Source organism: Pelophylax lessonae, assembly GCF_965119305.1.
Source record: "Pelophylax lessonae genome assembly, chromosome: 4".
In the NCBI taxonomy this organism is placed as follows: domain Eukaryota; kingdom Metazoa; phylum Chordata; class Amphibia; order Anura; family Ranidae; genus Pelophylax; species Pelophylax lessonae.
The window spans coordinates 326,876,926-326,896,845 of record NC_138771.1 but is presented as its reverse complement, the minus strand read 5'-3'; positions in this window follow the sequence as shown (position 1 = coordinate 326,896,845).

Genomic DNA, 19,920 nt, shown 5'->3' with positions numbered 1-19,920 from the left:
TGGGCACAATCAAGGGCTGTGAATACTTGGGACCCTTGGAGTTGGGCAAGACACTGGTCTATGTATGGTACAGGCCATCCTGACATGTAAACACGCTTGTTTAGTTGTCGGAGGTCAGCGCACAAGCGCCACTGTCCATTGGGTTTCAAAACACCCAGGATGGGGTGATTATAGGAGCTGTGGATGGGCCTAATTATACCCCGTTCATTTAACTTCCTAATAATCTCGGCTAGAGACTCATAGGAGGCCAAAGGAAGTCTATATTGTTTGACGAACACTGGTGGGGCCTTTGGGTCAGTCTGGATTCTGGCGAAGTGGAGTTCGGTACTCCCACAATCGTAAGAATCCTTGGCAAAGATCTCCTGGAATTCAAAGAGGAGTTCGCGGAGCAATTGTCGCTCGAGATCATTGGAGCATGCATCTGCTAGTGCTATTATCTCTTCAACTATCTCTTTGAATCCAGGAAAGCTTTCAGGCTGCCCTATCTCATATGCCTCTTCAAGTCTGGTGGTTAAATCACTAGGTGTATATCGGGCACTTTCCTCCCATTCATGTCCTTTGGGGCACTCTTGTTCTTTAATCGGTTGATCAAAGACAAGGGATGTCTCTTCAATTCTACAGGTACCATCCTTAGAATCAAAGGGATAAATGGACTCAATGGTGAACATACCTTCGGGTAAAGAATTGAACGATTGTTCAACTAATTGCTCCTCAGATAAATATTCCTCAGGTATGAGTCCAATCACTTGGTTAGTGACCCCAAATGTGTAATACCCCGTTTCTACCGCAAGACCGATAATGGTGTCCTTGGGTAGGCTAAGGTCCTGATTTGAGAGGTTGTGTATGTAGATGTATATAGGGGATTGATGCGTGTTGATCAGAGGCGTGTGGGTAATTTTTAGTCCTTCCCCCTGCATTCTCTGGGATATGCATACTAGCGCATCTGACCCTTTTAATCTTTGTTCCCTTTTTATTTTTACGGGGAGTACAAAATTATTTCTGCCTTTGGGCACGATAATTTCTTGGGCTACCTGAACCTCAACAGCATAAGGCATCTGCTGTTGGAATTTCAGGGCTAAATTTACATCCTGGTATCCCTCAGGGTCCCCCTTTAGTCGACTCCATAAACAGTCATTGATTAAGTCGACTTGAGTGGCAAACCGATGCAGTAAGTCGTTGCCGATATATATTTGGTTTTGGGGATTGTCCAAGACTATGAACACGTGAGTGGTTGTCTTATTACCTATGGTAATGTTTAACAGGCATCTAGCAATGGAATTATAATCCTCCGAATCATCAATGGCGTCTGAAATCCAATGACGTTGAGGAGTGGATAAATGGATCATTTCTATCTCAGTCATATGTTTTAAGAGCCCATGGCTCACAAAGCTATGCTCTTGCTTTAAATCAAGTTTGGCATATTTTGACCTACTAAGACCATTTATCTGGATAGGGATAAATAGATCACTGCTAACCCTTTCCACTCCTGTTAGGAACTGAGCGTGGTTTCCCCCTTTCCTAATTTTATTCTCCTGATGGAAAGACATGGTCAGTACATTATCTAGGAGGGAGATCTCTTTTATTTTATCACAGGGGATTTTAAACACATGGTCATCTCCTCCCACTTCAAGGCTTTTGTGGTCAGGTTGGATGACTGTTACATCAGGTAATTGACTATTTCTGAAATGAACTTCCAGGGAACCAGGCCTTTCTTCCACCAGGTGGCAGTGTTGCCGGGAATGGGGAGTCTGAAGTCTCTCATATTTAATTGGTGTATTGACTTGGGACCACAATACCTTGTTCACACAATCAACAATAGTGTTGAGCCTTTTAAGAAGGTCTATTCCAATGATCATGTGATGGTGTGGGAGAGTGGCAATAATAACAGGGTGCCTAAGTTCCTTATTACCTAATTTAAGTTTAAGCCAGGCAGTACCCCTAACTTCTAGTGGTTCTCCACCTACCCCTACCAGGGAACAATCAAAGCTCCTAAGTTTTGGTTTCTTGGGCATTGAGTTTGTTACTCGATTAAAATGTTCCTCTGACAGGATTGTGGCTTGGGACCCAGTGTCAATTAGGCCTAAAATTGGGTGATCACTGGCATCCTGTATTTTCACCGTAGTGAAATATCTCCCATCAGATTCGTTCAACTCACACATGAAATTGGCATGGTTGAAGATCTGGGAACCTGTCAATAATTTACAATCAGCATTGATCTCACCACACGTCACAGATTCTGTGCGCTTATTATTCCTTCTGGTTTGCCTGTTGGACTTCCTCAAGACGGAAGCGCAATGAGTGGGGTGCGCTCCGTCAGACTGGTCATTTATGACTATCCCCACTGGCTCGGCTAGGTTAGAGGGGTTAAGTGAACACTGCAAGGCAGGAGGGGAATTAACAACCAACATTTGATCCTCCCTGGCCCTATGACTATGTTTCTCAATTGTGGGCACATCAGGGGTAGAGCATGCGCCCCCTTTTGCTGCATACAGTGTTATCCCCTCTGGGCCTATCGGGGGGGAGGTCTATGCATTCTGTGACCTTTGGTTGGTCACAGGAGTTGCCCCTAAAAAAGATGGGTTGTTAGATTGGGTGTTCATGAATTGTGTCATTTGTCCGACCATTTGATTCACCTGCTCCTCAATTTGTCCTATACGTTGGTTGAGGGTATTTTGGTACGTTGCCCTATTTTGTCTGACCCTATTACGTTCCGGATGGGACTGGGTAGATGTCTCAGACTCATAACCACTCCTCAGGCCCCGATGCTGGGAACTCTCTCTCGGAGGTCCCTGTATTTCTCCTTGACCTTGGGGAACTTGGGGAACTGCACCAATCCGGGGTGCTCCCTCTCGTTCCTGGTCAGGAGGCGACCTATGGTCATTGTGGTTCTCAATAATATTAGGGTTTCTCATGAAGTTTGGGTCCTGGTTAAAGTTGGGGTTTCTGCCAAATCTGTTGTATCTACGGAAGTTGGGGTTTCTTTGGAATCTGGGATACCCATGGAAATTGGGGTCTCTGTGAAAGTTGGAGTATCTATTAAAATTGGAGTTTCTGTCAAAGGGGGGGTACCTATTAAAATCGGGATCCCTATTGAAATTGGAGTCTCGATTGAAATCAGGTTGGAACCCCTGGGAATATTCCCTCTTGCCCTTTCTGTGTTGTGGACCCCTTTCACTTTCACTACTGTACCCACGTGGCCTCTGTCTGTCCCCCACCGCTGGCTGGGGTCGTGGTGCGACTCCGGGAGGTCTAATGGGCCTTCCATCTCGGACTGCCTCTGCATAAGATTTTCTCTCTGTCTGTGCACCCGAAGGTTGAGGGGGCATGGTAGTGGCCGCTACTATTTTAGGGTTCTGCTGGGCCTCTCTTTTTACCCCACTTTCACTGGACTGTTGGATTGAGAAAAGGTAGTCACTCTCCCTTACTAACCAATCCAGGGAGCGTCCTTTCCTAAAGTCTTGTGCAAGACCTAATTTTATATAAGCAGGTAATGCTTCATAAAATAAGGTCTTGAATTCAGACTGATCAGGATTGGGATCCTTTTCAGCCAGAAAATAGGCATTTTTCAGTAATGCCAGAAACTCTGTAGGGCTCTGATTATGACCACATTTTAGATTATAGGCCGCAGCCTTGGCAGACGTTGTAGTTTTATATGGTCCAAACTCCATTTGACACCTATGTTTAACCTCCTTCCACGACTGACCATACAGGGTTTTTAACGAATCAAAGAATTGTCTGTTTTTACTTTCAAATACCCAAGGTAGCAAATCAATTTTTGTACGATCGTCCTCAATGCCTAAGATTTCTAAGGTACGTTCGTATGTTCCTAGATGGTCAGTGATGGCGGGGGATCCTTTCTTAGAAAAGACAGGAACAGTTTCTTTTAAAAATCGGATGATTTTGGGGGTGTCATATCTTTTAAAAAGGACCCTGGGCCTCCTTTCCTGTTTATCTGAAGCCCTATCCATTTCCTCATCTGTATACTCTGGGGAGTACCTTTGAAGCCTAGGGGGTGACCCATATTCAGACTCTGATTGGCTATACCTTACCTGTCTCTCCCGCTGATATGGAGATCCCCCTCTTTTTATTTCCTGTTCACGATTATCACCCAGATGCATTAATTCGTGATTTATCATGGATGTTAAATCCCCTATCCGTTTCTCCAATACTTTCTGCTCTGATCTTAGAATCTCAATTTCTGCGTTGTTTGTTTCATCCTCAGTAATAGAGTTATGTTTCTTAGGGGTTTCTTTTTCTTGTCTATAAGATTCTATTTCTTGTTTAAGTGTTTGATATTTTTCTTTTAGCTTCCTAAATTGGACACAGGTTTCCTCATATAGGGTTTTACTATTTTGAACCTGGATAAGTAATTCCTCCTCAATTCCCTTAGATTGGTTAATTCTAGTCTCAGCCCATTGGAGTTTTTCTAAAAGGGATCCTATGTCTTGGTTTTTGTTTATCAAGAGGGAGCGGGTTTCCAATAATTCTTTCTTTAAGGCGGGCATTTGTGTGATAAATTCATTACACAAAAACCACAGAGTAGGCCATGTTTTCATAATGAGACGATCTTGGACCTTCGTGTCCTTCTCATTAGCATAGGCCCTTATAAGTTGGTAAACCCGGCCGCCTTCAATAAACAAATTATCAGTTAAACTCTGAGCTTGCTCTTTTTCATCCTTGACATACTTGTCTAAACTGCATCCTATGTTTAATCTTCTACGAAGGTGTTCAACTATTCCATAATCAACAAATTTATGTAATGTTTCTCGATTTTTATCAGTATCTTTAGCGGGGGTAGTGGCCATTGTTGGGATGGTTTCACCTTCCTGGCTGTGCCTAGATGGACTTGATTCACTGTGATTTCCTGCCATGCTAGGACAATAGATATTTTTGACAATGTATGTGGAGATACAATCACCAGTATGTTTTGTTATATGGTAAGATTTCCTTATAAGCGATCTCAGCACGTGCCTCCAATTAATATGTTGTGCGTTTTGGTATAAAATTTGACTATTTTTAATTTATTACTAAAAGGCGGTGTCTGAACTATCAATAAAATTATGATGCAGTGCCTCCAGCCGATTACGGCAAATAATTTAATAACTAAAAACAAAACCCAATCAATTTTGTTCAGACATTCATAGTATACCACGCAATTTTCCTGAGCCCTTGGCGCTTACGGTGAATTCTTACCAATATATAAATATCTCCCAATTAAATTAATAAATATAATTTATTAAGATACGAGTATAATTATATATTTACATACAAAACTAAATTTACTGGTGATTAATATTCCACACACAATATCAAAAATAAGTTGCACAGATACAATGTGATTAGAATTAAAATTTTTTTTTTTTTTAAACCAGACACAGAATTAAATATAACCCGATAAAAGTAAAATGAACTGTGAATTAAAATATTAAAAACAAAATGCCTGACCACTCTTAAGGCAGTTTCTCACTTTCCGCGGCCGTAGGAAAGAAAGGAACTTATCTTAAAGAGTCACACCCTATTATACCCAACACACTTAAATTCAGCCTTAACTCTAGACAAACACTTGAAATTCATAAAATCAATTGATTCAGTGAAAAGAAAAATTAACATATAGAGTTGCTCTACCCGATGTAAATGACCATATATGTATAATTTCAGACAATGTCATACAATTCCTATTATCTTGGGAGTAAATGGGTTAAATTATTAAGTCTATCTCTCACCACTCCTTCCAAGGAAAATGTTCAAAGTAAAGTAGTTCGTCTCTCAGCAGGAGATCAGCCAATGGGCAGTGGTCAAAATGGCAGCAGTCTTTTCCTGTGTCCTTCCTTAGGCGTGTTTTTTAGGATTTTTTTTTTTTTTTTTCAGACTCCCTTGTTTTTCCCGGGGTCCTTATTTATATGATCAGAAACTATTGATTGAAATGACCACTCCCCAACCAATATTGACTGTTTCTTCAGTGGTGGTTTTCAGAAGTGGGCAGTGACTAGTCGATTGTCACCTGCCCATTGGTTAACAGTTAGTTGCATCATTGCAAATGGGATTGTCCTATAATGTGATGTGGGAGTTGCTATAAACCATATATGAATTATATTTTTGGGGATTTGGTGATTTCTGCTTTTTATAACATTTCAATATTTTGATTCAAGATTATGTTTTCTGCTGGTAGTGTCATTATTAATAGCTGTATTCATTTCCTGTAGGAATAATTCCATAATCCTTGTGTAATATTCTTTAAGTACAAGAGATTTATAGGGATATCTCATGCTAGTGTAGTTTATATCATCATTGAGCATTATTTGTGATTTGGTGGGTGAGCCATCTCTATTGATGAATTATTCTAGTGAAACACTATCCCCTACATATAACAACAAAGTTCAATATATGGTGATAACTGGATACACACACACATGCACATACACACACAGATATATTAATACACGTGCGTGTACACACATACCCATACATATACACACACATATCCACACACGCACATGTACATATGTACCATACACATATACATGCATATACCTACACACCTACACGCACATATATACATACATGTGTATACATATATATATATATATATATATATATAAACATATCTACATACACAGATGTACACATCCTAGTCACCATTTTGTTGAAGAGGCTTATGTATTCAGCTGAGTCAATACTATTGCGTCTTAAGAAGAGTTAGTTTTCACCCTAGAACAATGGGGACCGTCTATTGCTTTGTTTCTTCTGTTGAATAAGTTTCTTCTTCAAACTTTGATTTTCAGGTTTTTATCACCTTTCTTTGTACAAAACCTTGAGAATTGGGGACGTTTTTGTATGGCCAATTGTCTCTGACTAATTACACAAACCTGTCTGAATTTGCACTGTTGAAGGTTTGGTCAATACTATTGTGTGTGTGTGGCCAGTTTTTTTTTTTTTTTTTTTACAGAGGTTGATGTGTCAGGCTGAGGTCAGTGTAAGTGTCGCAAGTATATTTCATCATTTAATATTTTCATATATCGATAACCTGACATACCAGATGCAGCGTGTCACTTGCCACTGTCACCTGCCGCCAGATGCAGCGTGTCACTTGCCACCGTCACCTGCTGCTGGATGCAGTGTGTCACTTGCCACCCGATGCAGTTTGTCACTTGCCACCCTCAGCCTGCCACCAGATGCACTGGGCCACTTGCTACCCATAGCCTGCCACCAGATGCAGTGTCACTCACTTGCCACCCACAGCCTGCCACCAGATGCAGTATCATTTTCCACCCATAGCCTGCCTACATGCAGTGTCACTTGCTACCCATAGCCTGCCCAGATGCAGTGTCACTTGCCACCCGCAGCCTGCCCAGATGCAGTGTCATTTGCCACCCATAGCCTGCCCAAATGCAGTGCCACTTACCACCCGCAGCTTGCCCAGATGCAGTGTCACTTGCTACCCGCAGTCTGCCACCAGTCCGACACAGCAGAGCCCTGACCTCCTGGGGAAGGTGAATGCCCCTCCCACCGCTGGCTGCCGATGTTGCTCCTCCCAGTGGCAGTGTGGCCTGGGGGTTGGGGAGTCCCCTGCTTTAGAGCATGCTGGAGTCGGCCCAGGGAAGATAGAGGAGGTGACTGGACATTTGTGGTGGAGCTGGCCCATGGAGAGCACTAAGCTTGGAGGAGGAGGAAGTTAACTCCCCCTCCACTTTAAATGCTGGCAGAGAGTCGTGGCCGTGACATCACTGGTTGATAGATGCCAGTGGCCAGTAGAAGTAGAAGAGTCTCAGGTGGAGGTGGAGAGGTGGAGCCACCACTATGGCAGGGATTGCTGGCTCTGTCAGTTTTATTCCGGGACATACAGTGTCTCGGGATAGACCTGCTATTCGCGGGACTGTCCCAGGCAATCCGGGACATGTGGTCACCCTAGTCCCAGCTGTCTGAATACAACAGCACAGAGGGAAAGATTCCCCCATCCACCTCACTTGATTGTTCGATCAGCCTACTGGTCATCTCTGGCCAGCTTACAGGGTAACTCCACTTTCGTGGGGAAAAAAATATTGGAAGAATAAAAAAAATAATAATATAGTGTATACAATTACGACACAAGTCATATTGTAACTGAATATTTTTAAAAATCATCTTTCCTTTTCAATCTGCAGCTCTGTAATGTTCTGTAAAGTGTAATGCAATGTGGCTACCTGGAGGTGTTCTGTACACAGAATGTGTATAAAATGCCCCCCACCTACCACAGGGTGCCAGCCAGCCACCCACCACAGGGTGCCAGCCAGCCAGCTACCTACCACAGGGTGCTAGACAGTCAGCCATCCACCACAGGGTGCCAGACAACCAGCCATCCACCACAGGGTGCCAGCCAGCCAGCGAAAATAGAGCTTACTTTTGGTGGTATTTGATCACCTCTGCAGTTTTTATTTTTTGCACTATAAACAAAAAAAGAGAGACAATTCTGAAAAAAAAAAAAAAAAAAACAATATTTTTTACTTTCTGCTATAAAACACATCCAATGAAAAAAATCAAATTTTTTCATCATTTTAGGCCAACATGTATTCTGCCACATATTTTTGGTAAAGAAAATCCAAAAGAGTGTAAATTGATTGGTTTGCGCAAAAGTTATCGAGTCTACAAACTAGGAATAGACCGATATGGTTTTTTTCAGGGCCGATACCGATATTTTGGTCACAACGTATCGGTATAGGCCGATATTTTGTACATTTAAAGTTTTGAAAAAATAAAGACAATTTTTGACACAAATCTGGTACTGAACATGTTCATTTTCGTTTAATGCTTAATGCCTGGCTTGCTGGCACCCTGTGGTGGGTGGCTGGCTGGCTCCCTGTGGTGGGTGGCTAGCTGGCTGGCTCCCTGTGGTGGATGGCTGGCTGGCTGACACCCTGTGGTGGGTAGCTGGCTGGCTGGCACCCTGTGGTAGGTGGGTGGCTGGCTGGCACCCTGTGGTAGGTGGGTGGCTTGCACAGGGGCTGTGGGTGGCTGGCTGGTACAGGGCCTGTGGGCGGCTGGCTGGTACAGTGCCTGTGGCTGGCTGGTACAGGGCCTGTGGGTGGCGGGCTGTCTGGCACCCTGTCTGTGGGTGGCTGGCTGTCTGGCACCCTGTCTGTGGATGGCTGGCTGTCTGGCACCCTGTGGTGGGTGGCTGGCTGTCTGGCACCCTGTGGTGGGCGGCAGGCTGGCACAGGGGCTGTGGGTGGCTGGCTGGTACAGGGTCTGTGGGTGGCTGGCTGGTACAGTGCCTGTGGCTGGCTGGTACAGGGCCTGTGGGTGGCTGGCTGGTACAGGGCCTGTGGGTGGGTGGCTGGCTCGCTGGTACAGTGCCTGTGGCTGGCTGGTACAGGGCCTGTGGATGTGGGTGGCTGGCTGGCACCGGGCTGCTGTGGGTGGGTGTATGGCTGTGATACACTCCCGCGAGACTAGTCCCGACTCTAGACGAGGCTGTCCAAGGCGAGGGAGGCGGCCTAAGAAGGCAGAATGACGTCACAAAAATATCGGCAATATCGGCCAGTTCCGGCCCGATACCGATATATATCGAGGAAAGTGCATATCGGCCCCCGATATATTGGCCTTGCCGATAATCAGTCTATCCCTACTACAAACTAGGGGATAGATTTATGTCATTTTTTTTATTTATTTATTTTTTTTATTAGTAATGGCGGCGAACATCGATTTTTAGCGGGACTGCGACATTGGGGCAGACAGATTGGACACCTAACTGATACTTTTGAGGGGACCAGTGACATTATTAAAGTAATTATTACAGTGATCAGTGCTAAAAATATGCAATGTTACTGTACTAATGACACTGGCAGGGAAGGGGTTAACACCAGGGGCGATCAAAGGGTTGTGTGTGTCCCTAGGGAGTGCTTTCTAACTGTGTGTGGGTTGTACTTACTAGATGAACACAGAGACCTGTGTTCCTAAATAGCAGGAACACAGGATCCCTGTGTTCATCTCTGACAGAACGGCAGTTTTCCTTGTTTACATAGGCAGACCGTCCTTCTGTCTCTATGGGGAGCGTTCGTGGGTGGCTGGCGGACATCAAGTCCGCCAGAAATGTGGGGTTTCCCTGCGCTATGGACCAAGCTGTGTAATAAATAGTAGGATGCTGTCCTCACTAAAACTGCCACCAAGTGGTGGTGTCCAAAATGAAAAAGGTGCTAATGTGCAGGTGAGAAATGGCGCTGCCTGTTATCATAGTAGACCTAAGTGAAAGTGAATTAGTGACAAACTGAGTGTCACTACTACTTGTGGGTGGGCTAGTGGACCAAAAATGTATGTGGTTAAAAAGTTTATAATAATAAATGGCTATACCAACATAAATGCCATGTGCATACAATAAATAAAATATGTGCTAACAGCATGAGTGCTGCTGAGCTCACAATAAATGCTATTTACATAAGTGCTACAGTGCTTCAACCATAAACAATGTGCAAATCAGTGCAATACTACAAAGTGCATATGTGCAAGAAAGTGTGCAATCAATTAACATCAGAGTGCAAAGTACAAGTGGCCGTTTCCTTATGCCCAGTCTATAAATATGTCCACGGGGGTCCCTTTAACCAGCGGTCCCTCTACCATATGATTGGGGCAATGCTATATGATAGTAGTCCGTAGGTGATGAATAAGTGCCCTTAAGCAGGACTCCTGCTTAATAGTAGATCCAATCAGTCTAGTGATGAACCCAAATTCCCGGAACACAACCAGTGGTGTGCGCCTGTGCGGTAGTTGGTGCCTCCCCCCTCGGGGTGAACACTCACCAGAAACCAAGCCCCTGGGTAGGGGTGATCAGCCTTAACACAGTGGTGCTAGCCCGTGAGCGGCTCCTCACCCCGCAGTGGAACTCGGGTGGGCGGTTCCTCAGGAATATATAAAAAGAGTACCCATTGTGCAGTATATTCAAAGCTCCTTTATTGAATAAATTATCTCACATCAAGGATAGTAGTAACCAGCACCGTTCTATTACAGGCATCCGGGAATCTTCCTGCATTCCACGGACGAAAAACCTGAAGTGACGCTATGACACTTGGCTCCGCCCTACGCGTTTCATAACTCTGACGTCATCTGGAGCGGCCCGCCAGACCTGCTGATTGGCTCCCCCTCTGGCCCCACTGGCTATTACACAAAGCAACATACAGGTACGACGTTTCGTGAAATAGAGTCAACCTGCCGCAGTAAAAGCGCGGCGACTTTTCGGTAAGTGGTTAACTGTGTTATTTTTTTTGCCTTTTTGTAACTTCCTCTGGAAGATCACGCATCTCTCCTTTTCCCCCCTCACATTGTTTGGATCAAGAAATGCATGGTAATTGGGGTCATTTGCTCTTTGCACACTACAAATCCCATAGTTCACCTCCCTTCCAACTCGGGAGCAAGCAAAAGAAAGGTTTTCTACATACAGAGGGACCATTGGGAATAAACGTAGCCACCCTCTAACAGAAAGTCAGATCACAGCAGCAAAAAAAAAAAAAAAAGAAAAAAGACATTTGGATGGGGCTGAGAGCAATAAAAGGTGCTTTTGAGTTAGGAATACAAACTTGAATCAAATTTATTTTTTTAACCAGAGTTTAGTGTCATTTTAACATAAACCAGTTATGCTTATATAGTTATTGTTATTGATATGAAAGAGCAGAAGTGAGATATTTAATCTTAGACATGCAGACTTGTGTCTGACATTGATAGATAAGATGAACTGTATAATTCAATAACTAAACTGATATTCTAAAACTGATGGGGCATGTAGGCATAAGATTATTAGTGTCCTACAGTTCTGGACAGACAGCTCTGCCAGATGGGCTGCTGTATCTAAAGACACTTGAAAGCAAGTACGTACTAATTCTTATGCCAATATATAAACATTACTGCTTTATCGTATTTAGTATTGTTTAGATCAGTGTTTCTCAACCTTTTTTCAGTCAAGGCGCCCTTTAAAATTCTGCACAATTATGACCCCATTCCAAAATATAAAAAGTAAATTAATAGTTTTACATAATGCAGCAACATCCAAACATGTAAAACACCCAACATAAGAGGTGATTAAGCCTAGGTTTACAGTAATGCCGTGCAGGAAATCCCATGATCCGTGCACATTTGCAACACTGCAGTCAAAGTGCACTGTCCTTGCAATCTGCAGCGGGTGTCAGTGCCATCCTTACGACACCCCAAATGCAGGTCACAAACACAGTGCATTTGCCCGAACCGGATCGCATAGTACAAAAGTACCATGCAGTATGGTTCCAAAATTGGTGCATGCATTACTGGTGTGATGCAGTGCAATTTTAGCCCATTCAAGATGACACATATGTGAATTAAACAGGAGAGCGGTTCCTGTACGACTGACATGACGTTCATAGTGTGAACCAATGCTTATTCTTCCAAAGCACACAGGTACTGACTAGTATGCCAATGTTTCTCTTCTCCTTCAGTATCTCTCCCTTACTCAGCTAATGTGACCCTAGTGCTGATGGGGCAAGTGAGGGGGAAACAAGGATGCTGTGCAGGCTCCCAAAGTCCTCCTTATCAACCGATGATGTCAATGGTTGATAGGATGCGGGCAACTAGAATTTCTTAATGGTGCATAATGAAAATCTGTGGCTTTGTGTAACTAAAAGGCAGGCTTGATTCACCCACTGGCGTGTATACAATTTTGGGCAAATTTTAGGTATTTTGTCAAGGCACCCCTGAAGAAACCTAAAGGCACCCTGGTTGAAAAAGGCTGGTTTAGATTAAAACTAATCTTGCCATGAGGCTAAAGCATACATGTTTAGATTTTTTTCATTCAGCCTGCAGGCTACAAAAAATAGCAGATTCCTCCAATTACACTAACAGCACAGATGGACATATCTTCTGCTACAGCTATTATATTTTGACAGCCAGACCCTGATTGGATGCAGCCTCTGTTCAGCCGACAATTCCCCTCCAGGCTCCTTTGATTTTTCACTCATGGAATTGACAGGGCCACCCACCGTGCAAATTTTGTCTGGACCCTCAGGAAGCAGGCAAAATTTGTATAGCTTAAGGTTAGCATGCATGCACAGATGTTAAAATAATCCTTCTTGCTTTGTCCATTTGGGGGATATTGTCTGCATGCATTGACCTATTGGCAGCACATTTTTGGAATTGGACCCCCTATAATCCGCCACCTGTTATATCTCATGATCCATCTGAGAGGGAGATCTTTTTCTTGAACCATTCAATTATTTAAAAAGTGGGAGCATACTAGTTTCACTCTGCTGTGCTTTCCATTCGGGTCCCATGTTCTATCCTAAGTTTGATATCAGTGATTCAACACACCTACATTTATAAAGATTGGTGTCTGTGGATCCCGTTAAGTGAAATGATCCTCGGCCTACTAGTGCTGGTGATGCATCCATCCAATGTGATATGCTTTTATAAGCTGTATGCTATGTGCTCTGTCCACTTTCAAACGATCCCTGAAAACGCATCTCTTCAGAGAGGCCTATCCCCACTTAACAACTGTATATTTACTTTCTCCATCGGCCATTCCCCCACAGCTATTACATTTTGAATCTCTTGACCCTCTCTCTTAGATTGTAAGCCCTAATAAGCAGGGCCCTCTGATTCCTACTATATTAAACGGTATTGAAATTGTAATGTTTGCCCTTGTGTTGTAAAGCGCTGCGTACACTGTCAGTGCTATATAAATCCTGTATTATAATAATAATAATAATAAAAATGTGATCCATTGGGTTCTTTTGTACCTTCTCAGTTCCCTTAAAGAAAAGAATATCTTGAAATGCGTTGGAATATGAGAAATTTGCAGTTGTGTTGTGATCACTAAATGTTTAAGTAGCTTTTTGTATTACTTTTATTGTTTTTATAACATGTTTTAAATAAAATTTGTATTTTTATACAGTTTATTAGTTGGAATGCCTTAAGTCCCCGTTCACACTAAAGCGACCTGTGAGGCGACCTGGTCGCCTCACAGGTCGCCGTAGGTCGCCTTCCATAGGGAAGCTGCGGACCCGTTCTAATTGGAGCGACACAAGTCGCTCCGACTTAGAAAAAGGGTCCGGAGCTTCTTTGGGGCGACCCGGAGGCGACCGCCATAGACTTCAATGTTATGAAGTCCGTGGCGGCCGCTCCGAGGTCGCGGCGCGCTGCTCGCACCGCGACCTCGGAGGTCGCCCCCCCAAGTCGGATCGCCCCAGTGTGAACGGGGCCTAAAAGTTCCAATGCAAATAGTTTTTTGTTGTACATGCATACATTTTTGTTGTTCATCACATAGGCTGGAAAAGAGAAACATAATAGTGTCTTCTAAACAGCATGGATGAAGGAATCTCCCCTGCCCACTATTGTCCAACAACCAGCATTCACAACTGTTGGAATACCCGAGTGACTGCATCTGATTGGACCGGACAATCATTTTCCACCCAGATTTTTGAAATTAAAAGTTGAAGCTATGCCTAGCTTAGATCCCCCCCCCCCCCCATTTACACATAAGTGTAAGTGTTTGCTGTCGATTTTAGAGCACATTTTTTGGGGAGTTTTTTCTGGGGGTTGTTTTAGCCAGTGGCAAGCCAGTTACTTAGCTAGTTACTAAGAGGTGGCACTCTTAAAAAGAGGAGACACATGACATTTGCATGTTACACATGTTTTCAGAGCATACACCTTTGAATATAATCAAACTCTTGATGTTGAGCGTTAAAGTACTTTGCGAAAGATGCTTTAAATTGCTCAGTTGTGAATACGGTCTGGCTATGAGATTTCTATTCTGCCTCAAGCCTTTCTGGAGTGAAGGGAGGCAAGCGTGAGCCACAGGTGCGTTCAATATGTGGGAATTATTCAGTAGAGTATGATTATACTGTATAGTGCCTAATCCTCCGTAGCTGTAACTGTTGTTGAATCAACAAACTGTATCTAAAGCAAAATTTTTTTTTAGTTTTGCAAAGGGTAGGAAATGGTAGAACCTGCTGCTGTGCCTGTTTGGGACATTTCCCTTTGCTTTCTGTCCTAGAGATACATCAGGAAGTGAGAAAAAATCTCTTCAAAGCAAGGAGAAATCCCATCATTGATAGCGGTCACCAGAACAGATGCCAACTTTGGAACATTTTCTCTTGCCTCCTGTTCCCGTTACAGACAGTTGTAACATTTGGATTTTCCAACATTTTCATTCTTAGTAACAATGATCACCATAACAAATGAAAAGAAATCAATCCAATGGAAACAGACAATAATAAAAACCTGACAGAGGCTTTAAGCCTTCCACACTCTATCCAAAACTGAAAAAACACTGCGATACAAGAGAGGTATCACTACACAAACCTTGGGGAAAAGGGAGATTGTTAAAAATGGAACCCTGCCTTGTAAGTATAATGACCTCTATAAAATTTGAATAAAGACAGAGCATATTTATAAAGCAGTAAATGTGACATACACCAGACAATGGTCACCAGACAGACCAATCAATTGCTGTAATTTTTCGCACAAGTTTACCTTAAACATTTTTTAATAAGTACAAGGTGCATAACTTACCTTCAGTGTGATGTGTCCTTTGTGCTTCTGTCTTCTAGTTTAGTTGAAATCTTCCATCCTCAAAGCCTTCCCTCACCCTTGCAGTTGTAATCCTCCACTGTGGCAGGGGTTACTGAGGAGCTGTCAGAGGCTCTCAACAAGTGCACGACTATGCCCACCATTTCCTCCCAGCTCTTCCATTCATAGAAGTTGGTACTTTAACTTCTGTGAATGAACATGATCTACGAATGGAGGGGGAAGACCTTTCAATCATCCACCCATCCTCTATTCGTAGATCCTGTTTCACTCATAGAAGCTGCAGTAATGGCTTCTATGAATGGAGGAGATGGACAGAAAGTAAAGGCATAGTTGGAGATACTTAGTTTGAAGTAGATTTAAAAGTGACCATGTAGCTATAATGGATGTTTGAAATCAAGGAATACTTGTAACAGAGTAGTGTAAATAATTACCATTCCTGCTGCCTGTGCCACCAAACACTGCTCTGCTATGTGAAACTGCTAGGCTTTACAGCTATTACCAGCCCCTTTACAAATCAGTGTATGTCTACTGACTGCTGGGGCTTGCGAGCCAAACTACAGGGCAGCAGGTTGGTCACCAGATTTCTAGACCAGTGGTCTCCAAACTTTCTAAACAAATGGCACTTTACTATCCTTCAAACTGTAGGGGGGCCGAACTGTGGCCAGTGGGAGCAGGAAGTGCTCTGGTGTCAGTGGGAGTAAATGCCCTATCACTGGTATTAGGCGAGTAATAATCGTTGGTGTCAGTGGGAGGAATAGTTCCCAATCGTTGGTGTCAGTGGGAGGAATAGTGCTCCTTCATTGGTATCAATGGGAGGAGCAGTGTGCTATCATTGTTGACAGTGAAAGGACTAGCTCCCCATTGTTGTTGTCGTGGCAGGAACTATGCCCCACTGTTACTGACAGTGTGGGGAATAATGCCCCAAGGGCCGGATAAAGGTGCCACAATTTGAAGACCACTGTTCAAGACCAATGAACCACTCATGAGACCCCAGAACCTATAGGAATACTATTTAGCCAAACAGTTGCCAGTAGTACTTCTGCAGATATAAGATCTCTAGAGCCCCAAATGAAGCCCCGTTCACACTGGTGCGACATGCTCTCTGACTTTGGGAGTACAAGTTGCATGACAACTCCTGCCTCATAAATTAAGTACAATAGAACCGTCCTAATAGGATCGACTTGAGTTGCTCCAACTTAGAAAAAGTTTTTTGCACTACTTTTGGTGTGACTTTGGCACAACTTGCATTGCCTTCTGTCAAAGAAGTCGTATGCAAGTCATGCCGATGTCGCGCTGGGATGCCGGCACGGTAGTCGCAGCAGTGTGAACCACACCTGACAGAGAAAAAGGATCCATTTTGTGATGTGATATGTTTTCACTGATCTGTAAATGCAAAGCGTCTATACATTTGCTTTAAATACCAGGCAACCAAACTGACTAAACTTTGACTGGTATGGTTACCATTGTTATGGCTTCTAAGAAAAGAATTCCCCTAGAAGTGGGACTTTATAGGCACTAATATATTGATAAATTTATAAATACAAAGGCATTATTAGAAAACAATTGTGTTTTATTGAAATAACAAATTACATATCAATTTAAAAAATAATGGCAAGTCGTGTACAGTATATTAGATCACATAACAAGTGGCTACCGCTTTGATATAAGGTGTAAACCCAACGCGTTTCAGAGGCATAGGTAAAAGGCTCCTTCTTCAGGGGGCAACCTTTTAAAGACGGTATACTTGGTTATGTGGATAAAGTTAGTAACAGCTTGCCAATGGAGATAAAAACATGTGACTGTATTGCTCAGATCACTGTATCAGGAGGTATCGAACAGAGGAGGTCATAGTGAAGTTTGAATGGAAATCATTCTTGTTTCATTCTGATATTTGTGTATCCCTCAGCAAGAAGCTGATTGGAGACAGCTGGAACCCACAATGGATGGAGAATCTTAGAACCAAGCATTGCTCGTCTGTCTGGAGGAGAACGCTGACCACACTCTCTAACAAGCCTTACTCCAACTTGGTTCTAAGATTCTCCATCTATTGTGGGTTCCAGCTGTCTCCAATCAGCTTCTTGCTGAGGGATACACAAATATCAGAATGAAACAAGAATGATTTCCATTCAAACTTCACTATGACCTCCTCTGTTCGATACCTCCTGATAAAGTGATCTGAGCAATACAGTCACATGTTTTTATCTCCATTGGCAAGCTGTTACTAACTTTATCCACATAACCAAGTATACCGTCTTTAAAAGGTTGCCCCCTGAAGAAGGAGCCTTTTACCTATGCCTCTGAAACGCGTTGGGTTTACACCTTATATCAAAGCGGTAGCCACTTGTTATGTGATCTAATATACTGTACACGACTTGCCATTATTTTTTAAATTGATATGTAATTTGTTATTTCAATAAAACACAATTGTTTTCTAATAATGCCTTTGTATTTATAAATTTATCAATATATTAGTGCCTATAAAGTCCCACTTCTAGGGGAATTCTTTTCTTAGATTCTATTGTCCTTGGGATGTGGCACACTATTGTGGATTCCACATGAGCATACTATATACCATTGTTATGGCTGGACACATTTATCTTGTTTAATAAAGCAGATATATTATATCCAGGGCTATAGTGTTTATGGACTAGAAGATTTTGAAATGTATCTTATTTTTTCAGTTTTCTAATATGTATAAGTGATGTAAGATATATGATTGTATTCATTTATCTATTTAGAGCAGGTTGATTTAAATTATGATTAAACAGATACGTAACATATTTATGGCTGTATTTAAATTTGCTGTGGCACCAGCACTTATCCTATGATTAGGCATTAGTCAGAATGAAATATGTGAGGAGGTGGCACTGGGTATCAGATGAATCTTGGTTTCCAATATACTCCAGAGCACTTGGAAATTTCATGCTCATCTCCGTTCTAGCACTGACACAGTTTGGGCACTTCTGATAATGCTATGATATATATAAATCCGCGCTTAGGATATTAATAGATTCCTTATTCGTAATGGCTGCTGCCCACCTGTTAAACTATATTTCCGAAGATATATAGTATGAAAATAAAAAATAAAAACTCCAAGCAGGTGTATGGCGCTGCCAATATACCAAATCTTCTGTATACTTAATCCTCCATACACATCTCCACAAGTGTAAAGTGCAAAATAAACAATCTTAAATGTAATAAGTAGTGTTGGACTCGTAAAGTGCTAAGTGCAATGATCCTGTGCTATGTGTATTATAAATCAATAAATCCGTGATAAGTGACCCCTTTAGGGTAAACAATCACACTATCAATCCACTTAAAGTAACCATATGCCAACACAAATAGAAATATAAATATAAATATGTAAATAGTGATATACTGATGAAAAGTGGGTGTGGTATATAAAAAAAGTGATAAAAATCATAAAAAATATATGTTGAAAATATATAAAAATATATAAATATATATAAACACCTATATAAATCTGTAGGAGGAATGGCATAAACAACTTTAAATCACTGTAAAAACTAGCAGCAGATGTATAGAGACAACCATAAATTATAGCAGCATTAATCAAAGTAATATAAGAACCAATAGATCATAAACATTTGAGACAAAAATGGATTATGAGTCCATAAATATAAGGTGCAAACAAAGTGACTTCAGTGCAGGTGCATTCAAATGCTGTTTTGAGGGTGCCCGGATTCCAGTGACCACTCTGTGCTCCCCGCACCCTTAGGACCACACTCACCGACAATAATCACCCCTGCAGGGGTATCAGGCCTTGGAAATATTGCCACTGTATCCCCTCTGCTCTCCCTGGGTGGTCTTATAAGTAGGGGTATGGTCCCGACCTGCCCGAGTCCTCTGTCGCACTGTCCTTGGAAACTGGGGTATCCTCGGGTATGTGGGAAATAAGGCTCACATAGGGTAGTACCGTTTAACAAGGCTTTATTAGTATAAAAAAAAAAACACTTGGTGAGTACCCTTTTTTTATACTAATAAAGCCTTGTTAAACGGTACTACCCTATGTGAGCCTTATTTCCCACATACCCGAGGATACCCCAGTTTCCAAGGACAGTGCGACAGAGGACTCGGGCAGGTCGGGACCATACCCCTACTTATAAGACCACCCAGGGAGAGCAGAGGGGATACAGTGGCAATATTTCCAAGGCCTGATACCCCTGCAGGGGTGATTATTGTCGGTGAGTGTGGTCCTAAGGGTGCGGGGAGCACAGAGTGGTCACTGGAATCCGGGCACCCTCAAAACAGCATTTGAATGCACCTGCACTGAAGTCACTTTGTTTGCACCTTATATTTATGGACTCATAATCCATTTTTGTCTCAAATGTTTATGATCTATTGGTTCTTATATTACTTTGATTAATGCTGCTATAATTT